Source organism: Salarias fasciatus, chromosome 20, assembly GCF_902148845.1.
Source record: "Salarias fasciatus chromosome 20, fSalaFa1.1, whole genome shotgun sequence".
Classification (NCBI taxonomy): Eukaryota; Metazoa; Chordata; class Actinopteri; order Blenniiformes; family Blenniidae; genus Salarias; species Salarias fasciatus.
In genome coordinates, this window is record NC_043764.1 from 5,328,293 (window position 1) to 5,340,752 (window position 12,460).

The 12,460-nt window shown below is 41.0% G+C and overlaps 1 protein-coding gene and 1 long non-coding RNA gene across 2 annotated transcripts in view; both read right to left on the reverse strand.

Moving 5' to 3' along the window:
- LOC115408427 (uncharacterized) overlaps positions 1–12,460 on the reverse strand; it is a 79,586-nt gene that overhangs the window by 39,210 nt on the left and 27,916 nt on the right. The gene's annotated exons all lie outside the window — the stretch shown is intronic.
- On the reverse strand, positions 1,133–3,388 carry LOC115408118 (uncharacterized). The gene is made up of 3 exons (XR_003933735.1): positions 2,665–3,388; positions 2,525–2,584; positions 1,133–1,456 (listed from the first exon to the last, which is right to left on the reverse strand). It is a non-coding gene; the product is annotated as an uncharacterized LOC115408118 (long non-coding RNA).

Below are 12,460 nucleotides of genomic sequence, written 5' to 3' on the forward strand. Positions count from 1 at the left end.
GTGACGGCACTGAGCTACAGGTGTAGAGGGGGGCGTGGCGGCTAGACGGCGTGACATATACACCTCTGTGACCTATAACCAGTGACGTGCAGTCAGGGTAGGCACTGCCTACCCTGGGCTGATAGGAAAAAATGAAATCATTCCATTTTAATAATTATTTTTTCTAATTTTTTTCAATTGCTTTATTATTTTATATATAATTTTTCAAATTCTAATTTCCGATATAGTACTATACCCACCGAGCATTTTTCGGTCTAAATGACATCTAAATGATGTCTAAATGTTTCTTCGATTTCTCGTCTAAAATTGGTCCACCAGAGGTCTAAAAATTAAAGTTTTTTAGCGGTCTAAGCTAGACGTCTTTCAGACGTCTAAGCAATAGCCGTCTTTTAGCTGTCTATTAGCCGTCTTTTAGCCGTCTACGTCTGTACGTCTCGTCTCATCTTAGACGTTTAAATAACCACTATTATAAGCCTATTTGTAGACGTCTAAACTTAGAGGTTTATTAGACGTTCATTTATATACCAAATTTATACACCTCTTCTGATCTCAGACGTTTAAATAACCGCTAATGAACGTCTATTTATAGACGTATAAATTTAGACGTTTGTTAGACGTTTACTTTTGAACCAAATTTAAACCCCTTACAGAAACCACTAGTCTTGTAGACGTCTATTCAACGTATTTTTAGGATATTCATTCATTCATTCATTCATTCAAGTATTTTTAGGATATTCGAATAAAAATGCAGCCATTGCAATTTTTTTAATTATTCACCACAAACCTGTATTTTAATTTTTTTTTAATCTGATCTCCTTTTTTAACCATTAGTACTGTAATCTAAACCAATACCTTTTAAATAAAATTCAAAAATATGAATGTCCAAAAAATATTTTTAATTTCTTTACACCACTTGAAAAGAGAAGCACAAACTCTAATACAAACTACCTACATAAAATATTAAAATAAGTTTTTTTTAAAAATGTAACCCACTTCAGGGTATGTACACGTCACATACTAGGTTCGTAGGAGCCGAGTGAAACAATAACCACTGGACACAGAGGCAGAATGATATGAAACTCTTTAGTTCCACAAAGATTTTAACAATACAAAACACAATAACATTACAACCTTGGGCCCATAAACTAAGAAAAGAAATAAAATAAATTAACTAAATAAATGTCCAAATGGGAGTGTTCCTCGGTGGTTTGGATCCAAAAGTCAAAGTCAAAAGTCAAGATTCAAGGATATCCAAGGAAGGCTTTCGTTGGTGCCGGTCAGTTGGACTGACACAAATCCTACCACTTAATCTGTTGAGTGGTGTAGCAGAATTAAAAGTTCTGCTTGAAGCACCGAAGGTGGACTGGGAGCTCGCCATCAGTTGGATCGCTCATCAGCTTCGTCAGACATGAAAGCTGAAGCTTCACTCTTTCCAAGCATCACAATAGAACCTGACCTGTATTTAGAAAACAGGTTTACAATCCAATTCAATGCACAGAACCTCTTCAAATGATCACCTAAATGTTCAATTCAAGGTGGTTGTACAACACTGATATATCTCTATCAAACAGGAATCAAAATACTATGGGTTACATGCTGAAAACCATAATTAATCTTAACAATTAAGGGTTTATCATGTCAAAATGTATTTTAATCAATTCAAATCAAAAGGAATAATGCTTTAAAGATTTCATTCAACCAATGAATTCATACATTCATATTCATAATTCATACATGAAGGCATAACATGTGCTTCCTCATGTGTTTCATTTTCTCGTTTTTTTTAACATCAGAGATTTTCACTGAAATACATCAGTTCTGAAGGGTGAAAAATACACTGGTGATACTCTGCACTGTTAAAAGAAGCTTTTGCTTGCTGATGGGTCCTGCTGGGATGGCGGCGCCTGCACGAACCTGGTACAGGTCATTATGACCCCTGCCCAGGCCGCCTTATAAGGGATTTGTTTTGCTTAATGCTGCTCTTCAGAAGATTCTTAGAAACTGATGTAATAGTGACCATGTCTCAGAGAAAGTATAAGACAGTGATGGATGAGAACCGCTTTGGCTTTTTCACTTACAGACTTTGAACTGTGTGAATCTGCCCCGATTGCGCATCTTGTAATAAAAGACATCCTTTCTGCTGGACTTTGACTCCGACTGATTTCATCCTCTCCCAGACAGAGAAAAACCCTTCAGTTCTCATAACCTAAGTAACTTAAATTACAGCTTTGCTGCTTCTGAGCAACTTAAATGAACTTAAAATGACTTCTTGCACTCCTTCTGAACACAATTTAACTTCCCATCACATGTGCAAAAGATGAGGCATTTCACAAAGTAAAACTCTCATAATGTGCTCATTCCAGTAAAATTTCACCATCAATCCATTAATATAAATGCTTTTAAGTGCAAAACATGAATCAAAAACAACTTAAAATGTACAAAACACCCTTAATTGAAACAGCATGGTCACCTCGTGACATCTCCACACACACACACACATTGCAACACCTGGTGACTAGCTTACCAATGGTTTTTTCAGGAGAAACGCGGCCGGAAAGTGCTTCAACGACGGTTTTTCCTCTCTCTGAAACGGAATTTTCGGATCATGGTATCAACAACTACTTCATTTCTCAGTTTCACTGCGAAATTGTACAGTTTTCATACCTTTTTTCCCGTTTTTCTCTCTCACACGGAAGTGAAGACGCGTGCTCCGTCTATGCATTAGTGAGGTTAAGCTGCTTCACTAGCGCGGCCTATTACTTCCGGTCTTCAAAATAAACTTCCGGTTTTTCAAAATAAAATACAAAATACTTATAAACATAAAGAAACAATTAAATAATGACTGCAAATTAATAGATTGTATTTATTAACCCTTCTGGAGGTGCGTTACATAAACGTTGCAGTGAAAAAAACAGAACAAATTGTAAATACAAAATTAAAACCATAACAATAACAACAACAACATTTTTTTTTTTTTTTGTTTTATTGCTGCAAACCAAACCTTTAAAATCAAACTACACCACTGGTGTCCTGGGTCTCCTGTAACCCCCTCCACCAGTCCAAGCTGGGGCCTGTTTGAAATGGAGTCTCATGGCCGAGTGGATTTGGTCATCTGTAGCCTCCTTAAAATTCTTCCAAATTGCTTCTGCAAACAAAGCAATAGAACAAATGAAGAAAAACTGCAAATGTGGCTGCCTATTGTATGGTGAGTAGAAAATGAGGCCAAATCATTTTTTGGGTGGAGTATTCCTTTAAACAATGACTTAATAGCAGTCCCAAGACTCTCCCAATTAACTTTATATCTCATGACCACACAGCACATTCAGGGCCGGCCCGGGCTTCAGAGGCGCCCTAGGCGAGCCCGAGACGAGCGCCCCTTCGCAATGTGTTTTTCGAGCGGTCCCGACATTTGTTGAGCGGGGGGGGGGGGGGGGGGCGCTGAGGAGCGATGCATAACAATACCAATCAGTGCCGGGCAGCGCCGAGGACGAGGAGCGCGGTGCGTCGGACCGCTGCACAGCGGGGCACACGGAACACAGAGCGTCGTGGCGCCCCTTGTACGACCGCGGCGCCCCCCTCGGGACGTGGCGCCCTAGGCGGCCATCTAGTTCGCCTATGCCTAGAGCCGGCCCTGAGCACATTCCTTGTTTGTGATCAAGACGCAAAATGAGTGAGAAAATTACAATTCGGACGCGGAGCTGTCTGCGGTGCTGAAACGTCTCTCTCTACAGGGCCCACACCCCAACACACATTTAATGAAAGAACACCTGAAAGCAACAACCAAAAACAACATGCTCAAAGCTCTACTGCACATATGTGGCGCTCCTCTTGCCCCTAATTCATGCCATTCACACAGTTATCACAGTGAACAGATTTAGCATGAAGTGATTCTCCACTGCCCTCCTCTGCTGAGTGGATTTCACAAGTGAAGTTGGTTCGCAGCTGGGTGAAGCTAGTTCGCAGGTGCGCTAGCCGTTAGCGGCTAACGTGACTTCATTCAGAGAGAAACCACATTTTCAGTAACACTGCTTAAAAACAAATAAACTCACTTACTTGCCTTTATGAAAATGCCGAGACCAAACAACCATATTGGCAGATATGGAGTGGAAAGTGATGCTCTTTCATGTCACTGCTGCGACCCCCGCCGTCTGACGCCTCTTCCTTATTTCCTCAGTCTGCTCCCCACAATTTCTTTTCCACGTGGGAAACTGGAAAAAGTGGAGCCTGCCTTCTGTCCTGCTCCCATTCCATCGATGCGACTTATATGGCAGCCTATCACGCAACACAATCGTCCCATTTCTGAGAAATAATGCCGCACTCAAAGACGTGAATCACAGAGTGAGACCGTGGCCTGCGAAATGGCGTTTCAATCCCACAATGCAACAGAGTGACGTCACCTGAAAAGGACCGATTCACTAATTCTCCGTGAACGTACGTAGAGCATTGGCAAAGCAGAGTAACGTAAAAAAGGCAGCGTAGCGATCTGCCCTTTTGCGTACATGATTTTTAGATGGAGAAACCGACTGCGCCTGCGCGAGCACAGATCATTGCGACGACATGACAGATAAAGGCAGAGCAGCGCTGTGCCTTCAGGAGAGGGCGTGGCCTTCACTGTAATACAGCGCAAGGGTAAGTTACTTGTGCAGCTTCTCTGCTTGGCCAGGAGGAGTCTGTGTTGAATCATTTTTACTGGGCTGTGAAAAGCACTAAATGCTGTCACTTTCAAACCGAAAGGTACTATATACAGTACTACATCGGAAATTAAAATTTGAAAAATTATATATAAAATAATGTGGTGTTCGAGCAGCGACTTGCAGGCAAGAAGACGAGGTCTACTCTATTGCTCAACCAAAGCTTTATTGTTAAAACAACCAAGCAAGGGAACATGACACACTAAAACTGAGACAACATCATGGCGGCCCGGAGGCCCCAGGTCACTCTCCAAGCAACCCCTCTGGCCCACGGTCTGACACATGATGAAAATAAAAGGACACAAACAGCACATACCAATAAGCAAAACACAACCATAGTGAAAGGAAACACAAATAAACCACAAAACACACACAAATGGCCCGGAACGGCCCCCGAACTCTGTCCCGTGTCCCAGGGTGCCTTGTGGCACAACACAGTCCACAGGGCAGCGTCCCTCTAGCGCCCCTAGCGACCCCCGCGGTCGCTACACAAATAATAATAATAATAAAGAAATTGAAAAAAATTAGAAAAACTAATTATTAAAATGGAATGATTTCATTTTTCCAATCAGCCCAGGGTAGGCAGTGCCTACCCTGCCTACCCTGACTGCACGTCACTGTCTATAGTTTAATTCAACGTTACCGAAATAGAAGAATTGTCCCAAAAAGTCTTCTTACGTGGGTCAAATGGATACTAAACCGTGTTTTGTAGCTGCCTAACCGCCTCTAAGAAGAACAATCAGGCATATAATGAGAAATATTAATGTTCATGTCGTTTTGATCAATAAAAGGCAGTAGTTATGACAATGACCATTCATTTATTCATTCGTTTATTTATTCATTCATAACTAAAAACAACATTGATCAACCACAAAATCTGCATGGAAAACATATTTACATATTTACAATATATATATGCCTAAAGCAGCATACGATGAATTGTAATGTTACCAATGTAATACAATCCTCAAGGGAATACACAATATGCTATTCCTCACTATCTGTATCAGGACAGTTGTCATCTTCCCTCTCCTCGATTTCCTTAGTGTTTGTACAGTTGCAACACCTGCACAAATCTGTGCAACTGAGTCCTGAAGAGACACATGAACATCTGCCTGTCTCACAGGCACTCTCTTTGTATGGGGCGCCAAAATGAAGGTGAAGGTATCATCACCCTGTAAAAAAAAAAAAAAAAAAAAAAAAAGATGTTAAGTGTAAAACAATTCACCCACAGCCATCCTGATTGGCACACAACCTATCAACCTATTCTCATTTCCAGTGTGTCCTACATCACGTTATTTGGCCACATATGACAGCTTTACTTACTGATCTCAATGACGTGGTGGTAGTGGCAAAGCTTGATACATGTGAGGGCCCCGCCAGAGGCATCTGTGGTGTGGAAACCTGAAACAAAGGGCCATATTTCAAATGCCACGTGAGTTGGAAGAGCCCCTGTTCCTAACACAAAGTAGGCAGACTGGGCCAAAGTAATTATCCAATTTCAAGTAGTTAATCACTTGCGAACCTATAAAACACTGTTTCAGTTGACATCTCTTTCTATACTCTGCTTCAAATCACTACAAGTAATAACTACAGTAAATGACCACTTATCAATAAAAGAATCAACTCCAAGACAACTTGGAGAAGTGGATCATATGGAAATGAAGATTAGTCACTAAAGGTTTTATTGTAAATATATACACATCATGTTAAGAGACATTTATATTATGGGTTCAGTCTCAAATAAAGGTGCTGTACAGGCTGTCAGATTTCTCTGAGTTCAGCACAGGTGACACTGTGGATCTCAACACATCAACATATTTGAGATTTTACCATATGTAGCTTAAGTCCTGGACCTGCAGCCACCTATGGAGGATATAGAATGTGAATTTTGTAAAGATCTTTACCAGGCAAACCTTTGCTTGCAATCAAGCTAAAGTCAGCTGCTTGGAGATTATTTTTTAACAGCAATGACAGCACAGCATGGTCACTGTTGCTACTGATACCCGCTAAACGAGCGTCAACTTGATCCAGGCTGCGTGAGGTGGCTAACAGCTAAGCTAACAGCTGACGAGACGCTGGTAACTAAGCTATCAGCTTGCTGCCAGCACGCAGAGGTTTTCAAACGGGCAATTGAGGCAGTTTAGGAGGACCTGGATACAAGTTAGTGGACGATGTTACTGCCTACGCGAAACAGGTGCCTCAGATTTTCAAAATCGTCTGGCGCCTCAGATGTCATTTGGCGAGCAGGCTGCCATGTTGCCAAACACTGCACTATTATGGCGAAACGGGGTTACGTTTATCATATATAGCAATAAAAAAATCTTTGCTGTGAATCACTTACCGTTTGTGGTTTAGAAGGAACCAGTGGAGCAACACTCGCAAGAGCAGCCCGTACGCCAGCCATAACCGCCCTCTCTTCGCCAGATAGGAGCTCGTCTATGGCGTCATTTTAGCGCCAAAATTCCGCGGCAAAAAAATCAAAATCGCGCACAGTTAACCCACTCTCTGTGCGCTCGCGATGCCTCTCCGCGCGCGCGTGGACACTTTCTGCGCGCGCGCGGTCACTTTCTACGTGCGCGACATCACTTTCTGTGCGCGCGCGATCTCTTTCTGCGCGCGCGGTGACATGTCTGAGCTGTCTGCTCGCGCGGTGGTGTTGAGTTTTGGCACTCAGGGGGCGGGCTTTGAGTTGACGCCACTCAACCCCCCTCTCCTTTGTGATTGGTTGCTCTAAACGTCTACTGACTTCCGGTCAGAGCCAATCAGAGGTTAAGTAGGGCGGGTAGTCATCGTTTGGCGGCAGAATTGGAAAATTGAGGCGTAAAATTCACATAACATAACCTCCATACAGTGATTTGATTACTGTGGAGGAGACCTGGCTGTTTCCTGGGAGGAGAAATAATGAATAAAAACGTTTTCATGGAGCCATCAAGGCTATCTGTCTCAAATGTATATGTAAATTATATTTGATTTATAACTGTTAGTGTATATCTGTTATTCATCTAATTATAAATCTGTCTTAGATTTTTTTAATTACATTTAATTTGTATCTGCTCGTGTATATCTGTTATTTATTTAAGTATATCTGTCTTAGATTTATATGTAAATTATCTAATTCATATCTGTTAGTTTATATTTGTTATTTGATTATATCTGTCTTAAAATAATATTTAAAACTCTAATTATGTTATTTAGTTTATATCTGTTATTCAATTATACCTATCCTACATTTATAGTTAATTTTTTCTCCTTTTTTTCTGTCTTTTTCCCTCTCTCTCAGATTTAATTTGATTTTATGCCAGGATCAGTGAAGTACTTTTGCTTTTTTTTTTCCTTTGTTTTGAGCAGGTGATATGTTGATAAGTTTCATAAGTCACAAAAGTAATAGACCCATTTGAAGACAGTAGACGTTTAGAGCAACCAATCACAAAGGAGAGGGGGGTTGAGTGGCGTCAACTCAAAGCCCGCCCACCGAGTGCCAAAACTCAACACCACCGCGCGAGCAGACAGCTCAGACATGTCACCGCGCGCGCAGAAAGAGATCGCGCGCGCACAGAAAGTGATGTCGCGCACGTAGAAAGTGACCGCGCGCGCGCAGAAAGTGTCCACGCGCGCGCGGAGAGGCATCGCGAGCGCACAGAGAGTGGGTTAACTGTGCGCGATTTTGATTTTTTTGCGCGCGGAATTTTGGCACTAAAATGACGCCATACTCGTCTGCCATGTTTCTGCCTCTTCCCCGCTGCTGCTGTGGGCGGGGCTTCGTGATCAGAGGCTCGTGCGAGAGGCGTGGAAGACCTGCCTACTTTGCATATTTTCTAAACATTTAGATTTAACATTTAGATTTAACATTTAGATTTAACATTTAGATTTAGATTTAGATTTAACATTTAGATTTAACATTTAGATTTAGATTTAGATTTAACATTTAGATTTAGACTTAGATTTAACATTTAGATTTAGATTGAGCATTTAGATTTAACTTTTACATTTAGATTTAGATTTAACATTTAGATTTAGATTTAGCATTTATATTTAGATTTAACATTTAGATTTAACATTTAGATTTAACATTTAGATTTATATTTAGATGTAACATTTAGATTTAGATTTAGCATTTAGATTTAGATTTGACATTTAGATTTAACATTTAGATTTAGATTTAGATTTAACATTTAGATTTAACATTTAGATATAGATTTATTCTTTATTTTTACACAGTTTTAACAAATCTCTCTCAAATGAAAGAAAAATTAGCTAAATGTGAGAAAAGTGACCTAAATGTGAGAAAAGTGTCACCTATTACACAGTAAGTGAAATTTTACATTTGGCGCCCCATACCTCTTTGCACTCTCTTTGCAACTGCAGTGTATCAAATGCAAAACACTGTGAGGTGCTGGATTCCTTGTCATCCATGTGACTCGTAGGTCTCCATCTCCCTGCCTTGACTGTGTATTTTTCCTTCTTCTTACATATAATGCACAGGACAGGAAGGACGGGCCCAGAGCTTGAGACAGGCAGGCCTGAGCTTGATCGCAGTTTCTTCGTCGGATTTGTTGGACTCGGTGTCATTCTGCTCGATGTTGATGGGATGGCCTCGCCTATTGAGGAGCTTTCCGTATCATCTCCTTACTCTCTCTCACGGAGGAGACGTCTTTCCGCTTTGGCAATTGCGCTCTTGTCAATAAACCTCCGATAACATGTGGGGTGGAAGGTAGCGTCCTCGGGAATGTTTGCAAACTCCAAATCAAGGCAGTGTTTGTAGTTTTCAGCTACGTTTCGGCACTCACCCTGAACTCCAGCCACTGTCGTAGGCTGTTCTTATATGTATTCCACCGTGCAAGTGTGAAATCCTGCCTTTTCTCATGCTTCACTGACGCAATGTGCATATAGCACCGTTTATGCCCCAAAGATTTCAGCTTTTTATCACTTTCTGGTGAGTTTTCCTCTCCTTCCGTACTAGTAGATACAAGTATGCTCGCTGCCATCTTGGCTTTGTGTTTACCAAATCCAGCTATCCGATTGGTCTAGAACGATCACGTGTCAACCGTGGCACCTCTCGCGAACTAAAATCTTATTACACCCTGGAGACTCTAGTTCTGTATAAAATGCCTCGTAATAAATAATCAGCAGGATTTTTTGCGACGAACTTTTTGCTGTAAGCTTAACATAACTCCTTCTTTTTTATGAACAAAAGATTGTGTAGTTCGCCGACGTCGGAGTGGAATACAATTTATAAACTAAACAACATAATTAAATAGAGTTTAAATATTATTTTAAGACAGAAATAATCAAATACAAATATAGACTAACAGATATGAATTAGATATAATTTACATATAAATCTAAGACACATATACTTAAATAAATAACAGATATACACTAGCAGATACAAATTAAATGTAATTTTTAAAAAAATCTAAGACAGATTTATAATTAGATGAATAACAGATATACACTAACAGATATAAATCAAATATAATTTACATATACATTTGAGACAGATAGCCTTGATGGCTCCATGAAAACGTTTTTATTCGTTCTTTCTCCTCCCAGGAAACAGCCAGGTCTCCTCCACAGTAATCAAATCACTGTATGGAGGTCATGTTATGTGAATTTTACTCCTCAATTTTCCAATTCTGCCGCCAAACGATGACTACCCTATGGCGTCATTTTAGTGCCAAAATTCCGTGCTCAAAAAAATCATAATCGCGCACAGTTACACCACTCTCTGTGCGCTCGCGATGCCTCTCCGCGAGCGCGTGGTCTCTTTCTGCGCGCGCGGTCACTTTTTACGCGCGCGACATCACTTTTTGTGCGCGCGATCTCTTTCTACACGCGCGGTGACATGTCTGAGCTGTCTGCTCGCGCGGTGATGTTGAGTTTTGGCACTCAGGGGGCGGGCTTTGAGTTGACGCCACTCAACCCCCCTCTCCTTTGTGATTGGTTGCTCTATAAAATCAAATGAAATCTGAGAGAGAGGGAAAAAGACAGAAAAAAGGAGAAAATATTTACTATAAATTTAGGATAGGTATAATTGAATAACAGATATAAACTAAACATAATTAAATAGAGTTTAAATATTATTTTAAGACAGAAATAATCAAATACAAATATAGACTAACAGATATGAATTAGATATAATTTACATATAAATCTAAGACACATATACTTAAATAAATAACAGATATACACTAGCAGATACAAATTAAATGTAATTTTTAAAAAAATCTAAGACAGATTTATAATTAGATGAATAACAGATATACACTAACAGATATAAATCAAATATAATTTACATATACATTTCAGACAGATAGCCTTGATGGCTCCATGAAAACGTTTTTATTCATTCTTTCTCCTCCCAGGAAACAGCCAGGTCTCCTTCACAGTAATCAAATCACTGTTGATATGGAATAATGCTTTGTTTTCAAAGTATGATTGGTAATTGATTAGTAACAATTGGGTTGTAATAATAATTTAATTCTAACTTGGAACTGTGGCTGAGAGAGCTTTGGAAGAGTTTCTAGACTTGGAGTCTGGACGGCCCTGGGGGCCACTGGCGTGGAAGGGCTGAGTCCCTGAAGCGACTTTGTTTTCACTCGGATTGGATCCGATCCGAGATTGACGCACCGCAGAGCTTGGGGGGTATCTTAATATAGCCTCTTCACCAGGGCGGGCCTGGTGCATGTAACAGAAGGGTTGATGATTTCCCTAACGGGCTGACCTGCACTGTTGCAACTGTGGGTGGCGTCGCGTGTGGAAGTTTCTACTGGTGAAACTTTTTGAAAACTGGGTGAGTGTGATTCTGCAGGTCACACCTCACGACTCTGACTCTCTCTTTCACGTTAAAAGAAAAGGGGGTAAATAAAGAAGAAGGTCATAATGCTGGGAGGTTGTTTAGGTTTGTAGAGGACATGTGTTGCTGTTTGTTTTGCTGTTTTGTTTGCAGTTATTGTTTGTGCTAAACGTTTGGTAAACACCAAAGTGTTAAACATAGGAAAAGAAGAGACAGGAAGTAGAACAGCACGGCGTGGTCTGATCCCGTTGAAAGTTTTCAGCAACTATTCGATAAGTTCACACCGGTCGGGGTGGTCGGCAGGACCAAGATATTGGAATGTTTAGAAGAGTCACAATCTACGGCCCGAGCAATGATTTCTGGCTGGTTACGCAGACCACCGAGTGATCTGAGAACACCGAGAGAATTAAAGTTTACTTTAATGCATGGTGGTTTTGATTTGCTGGTTCTGTGTAAAACACGGATTGCGACTCCTCACTGGTGCCACAAAACCGGTTGTTGAAGAGAAGTGTGAGGATAGAAATGCTGAAGAGAGAGAGACAGGCAGAGAGAGAGAGAAAGAGGTAGAGAGAGAGAGTGAGAGAGACAGGCAGAGAGAGAGAGAAAGAGGTAGAGAGAGAGAGAGGGAGAGAGGCAGAGCAGGTAGAGAGAGACAGAACAGAGAGACAGGCAGGGTGAGAGAGACAGAGAGAGAGAGAGAGACAGAACAGAGAGACAGAGAGAGAGAGAGAGACAGAACAGAGAGACAGAGAGAGAGAGAGAGAGGCAGAGCAGGTAGAGAGAGACAGAGAGAAAGACAGAGAGGGAGAGAGGCAGAGCAGGTAGAGAGAGACAGAACAGAGAGACAGGCAGGGTGAGAGAGAGAGAGACAGAGAGAGAGACAGGGCAGAGAGAAAGACAGGCAGAGAGAGAGAGAGAGGCAGAGAGAGAGCGGCAGAGTGAAGTGAAGAGATGAAGGGTTTGATGAACA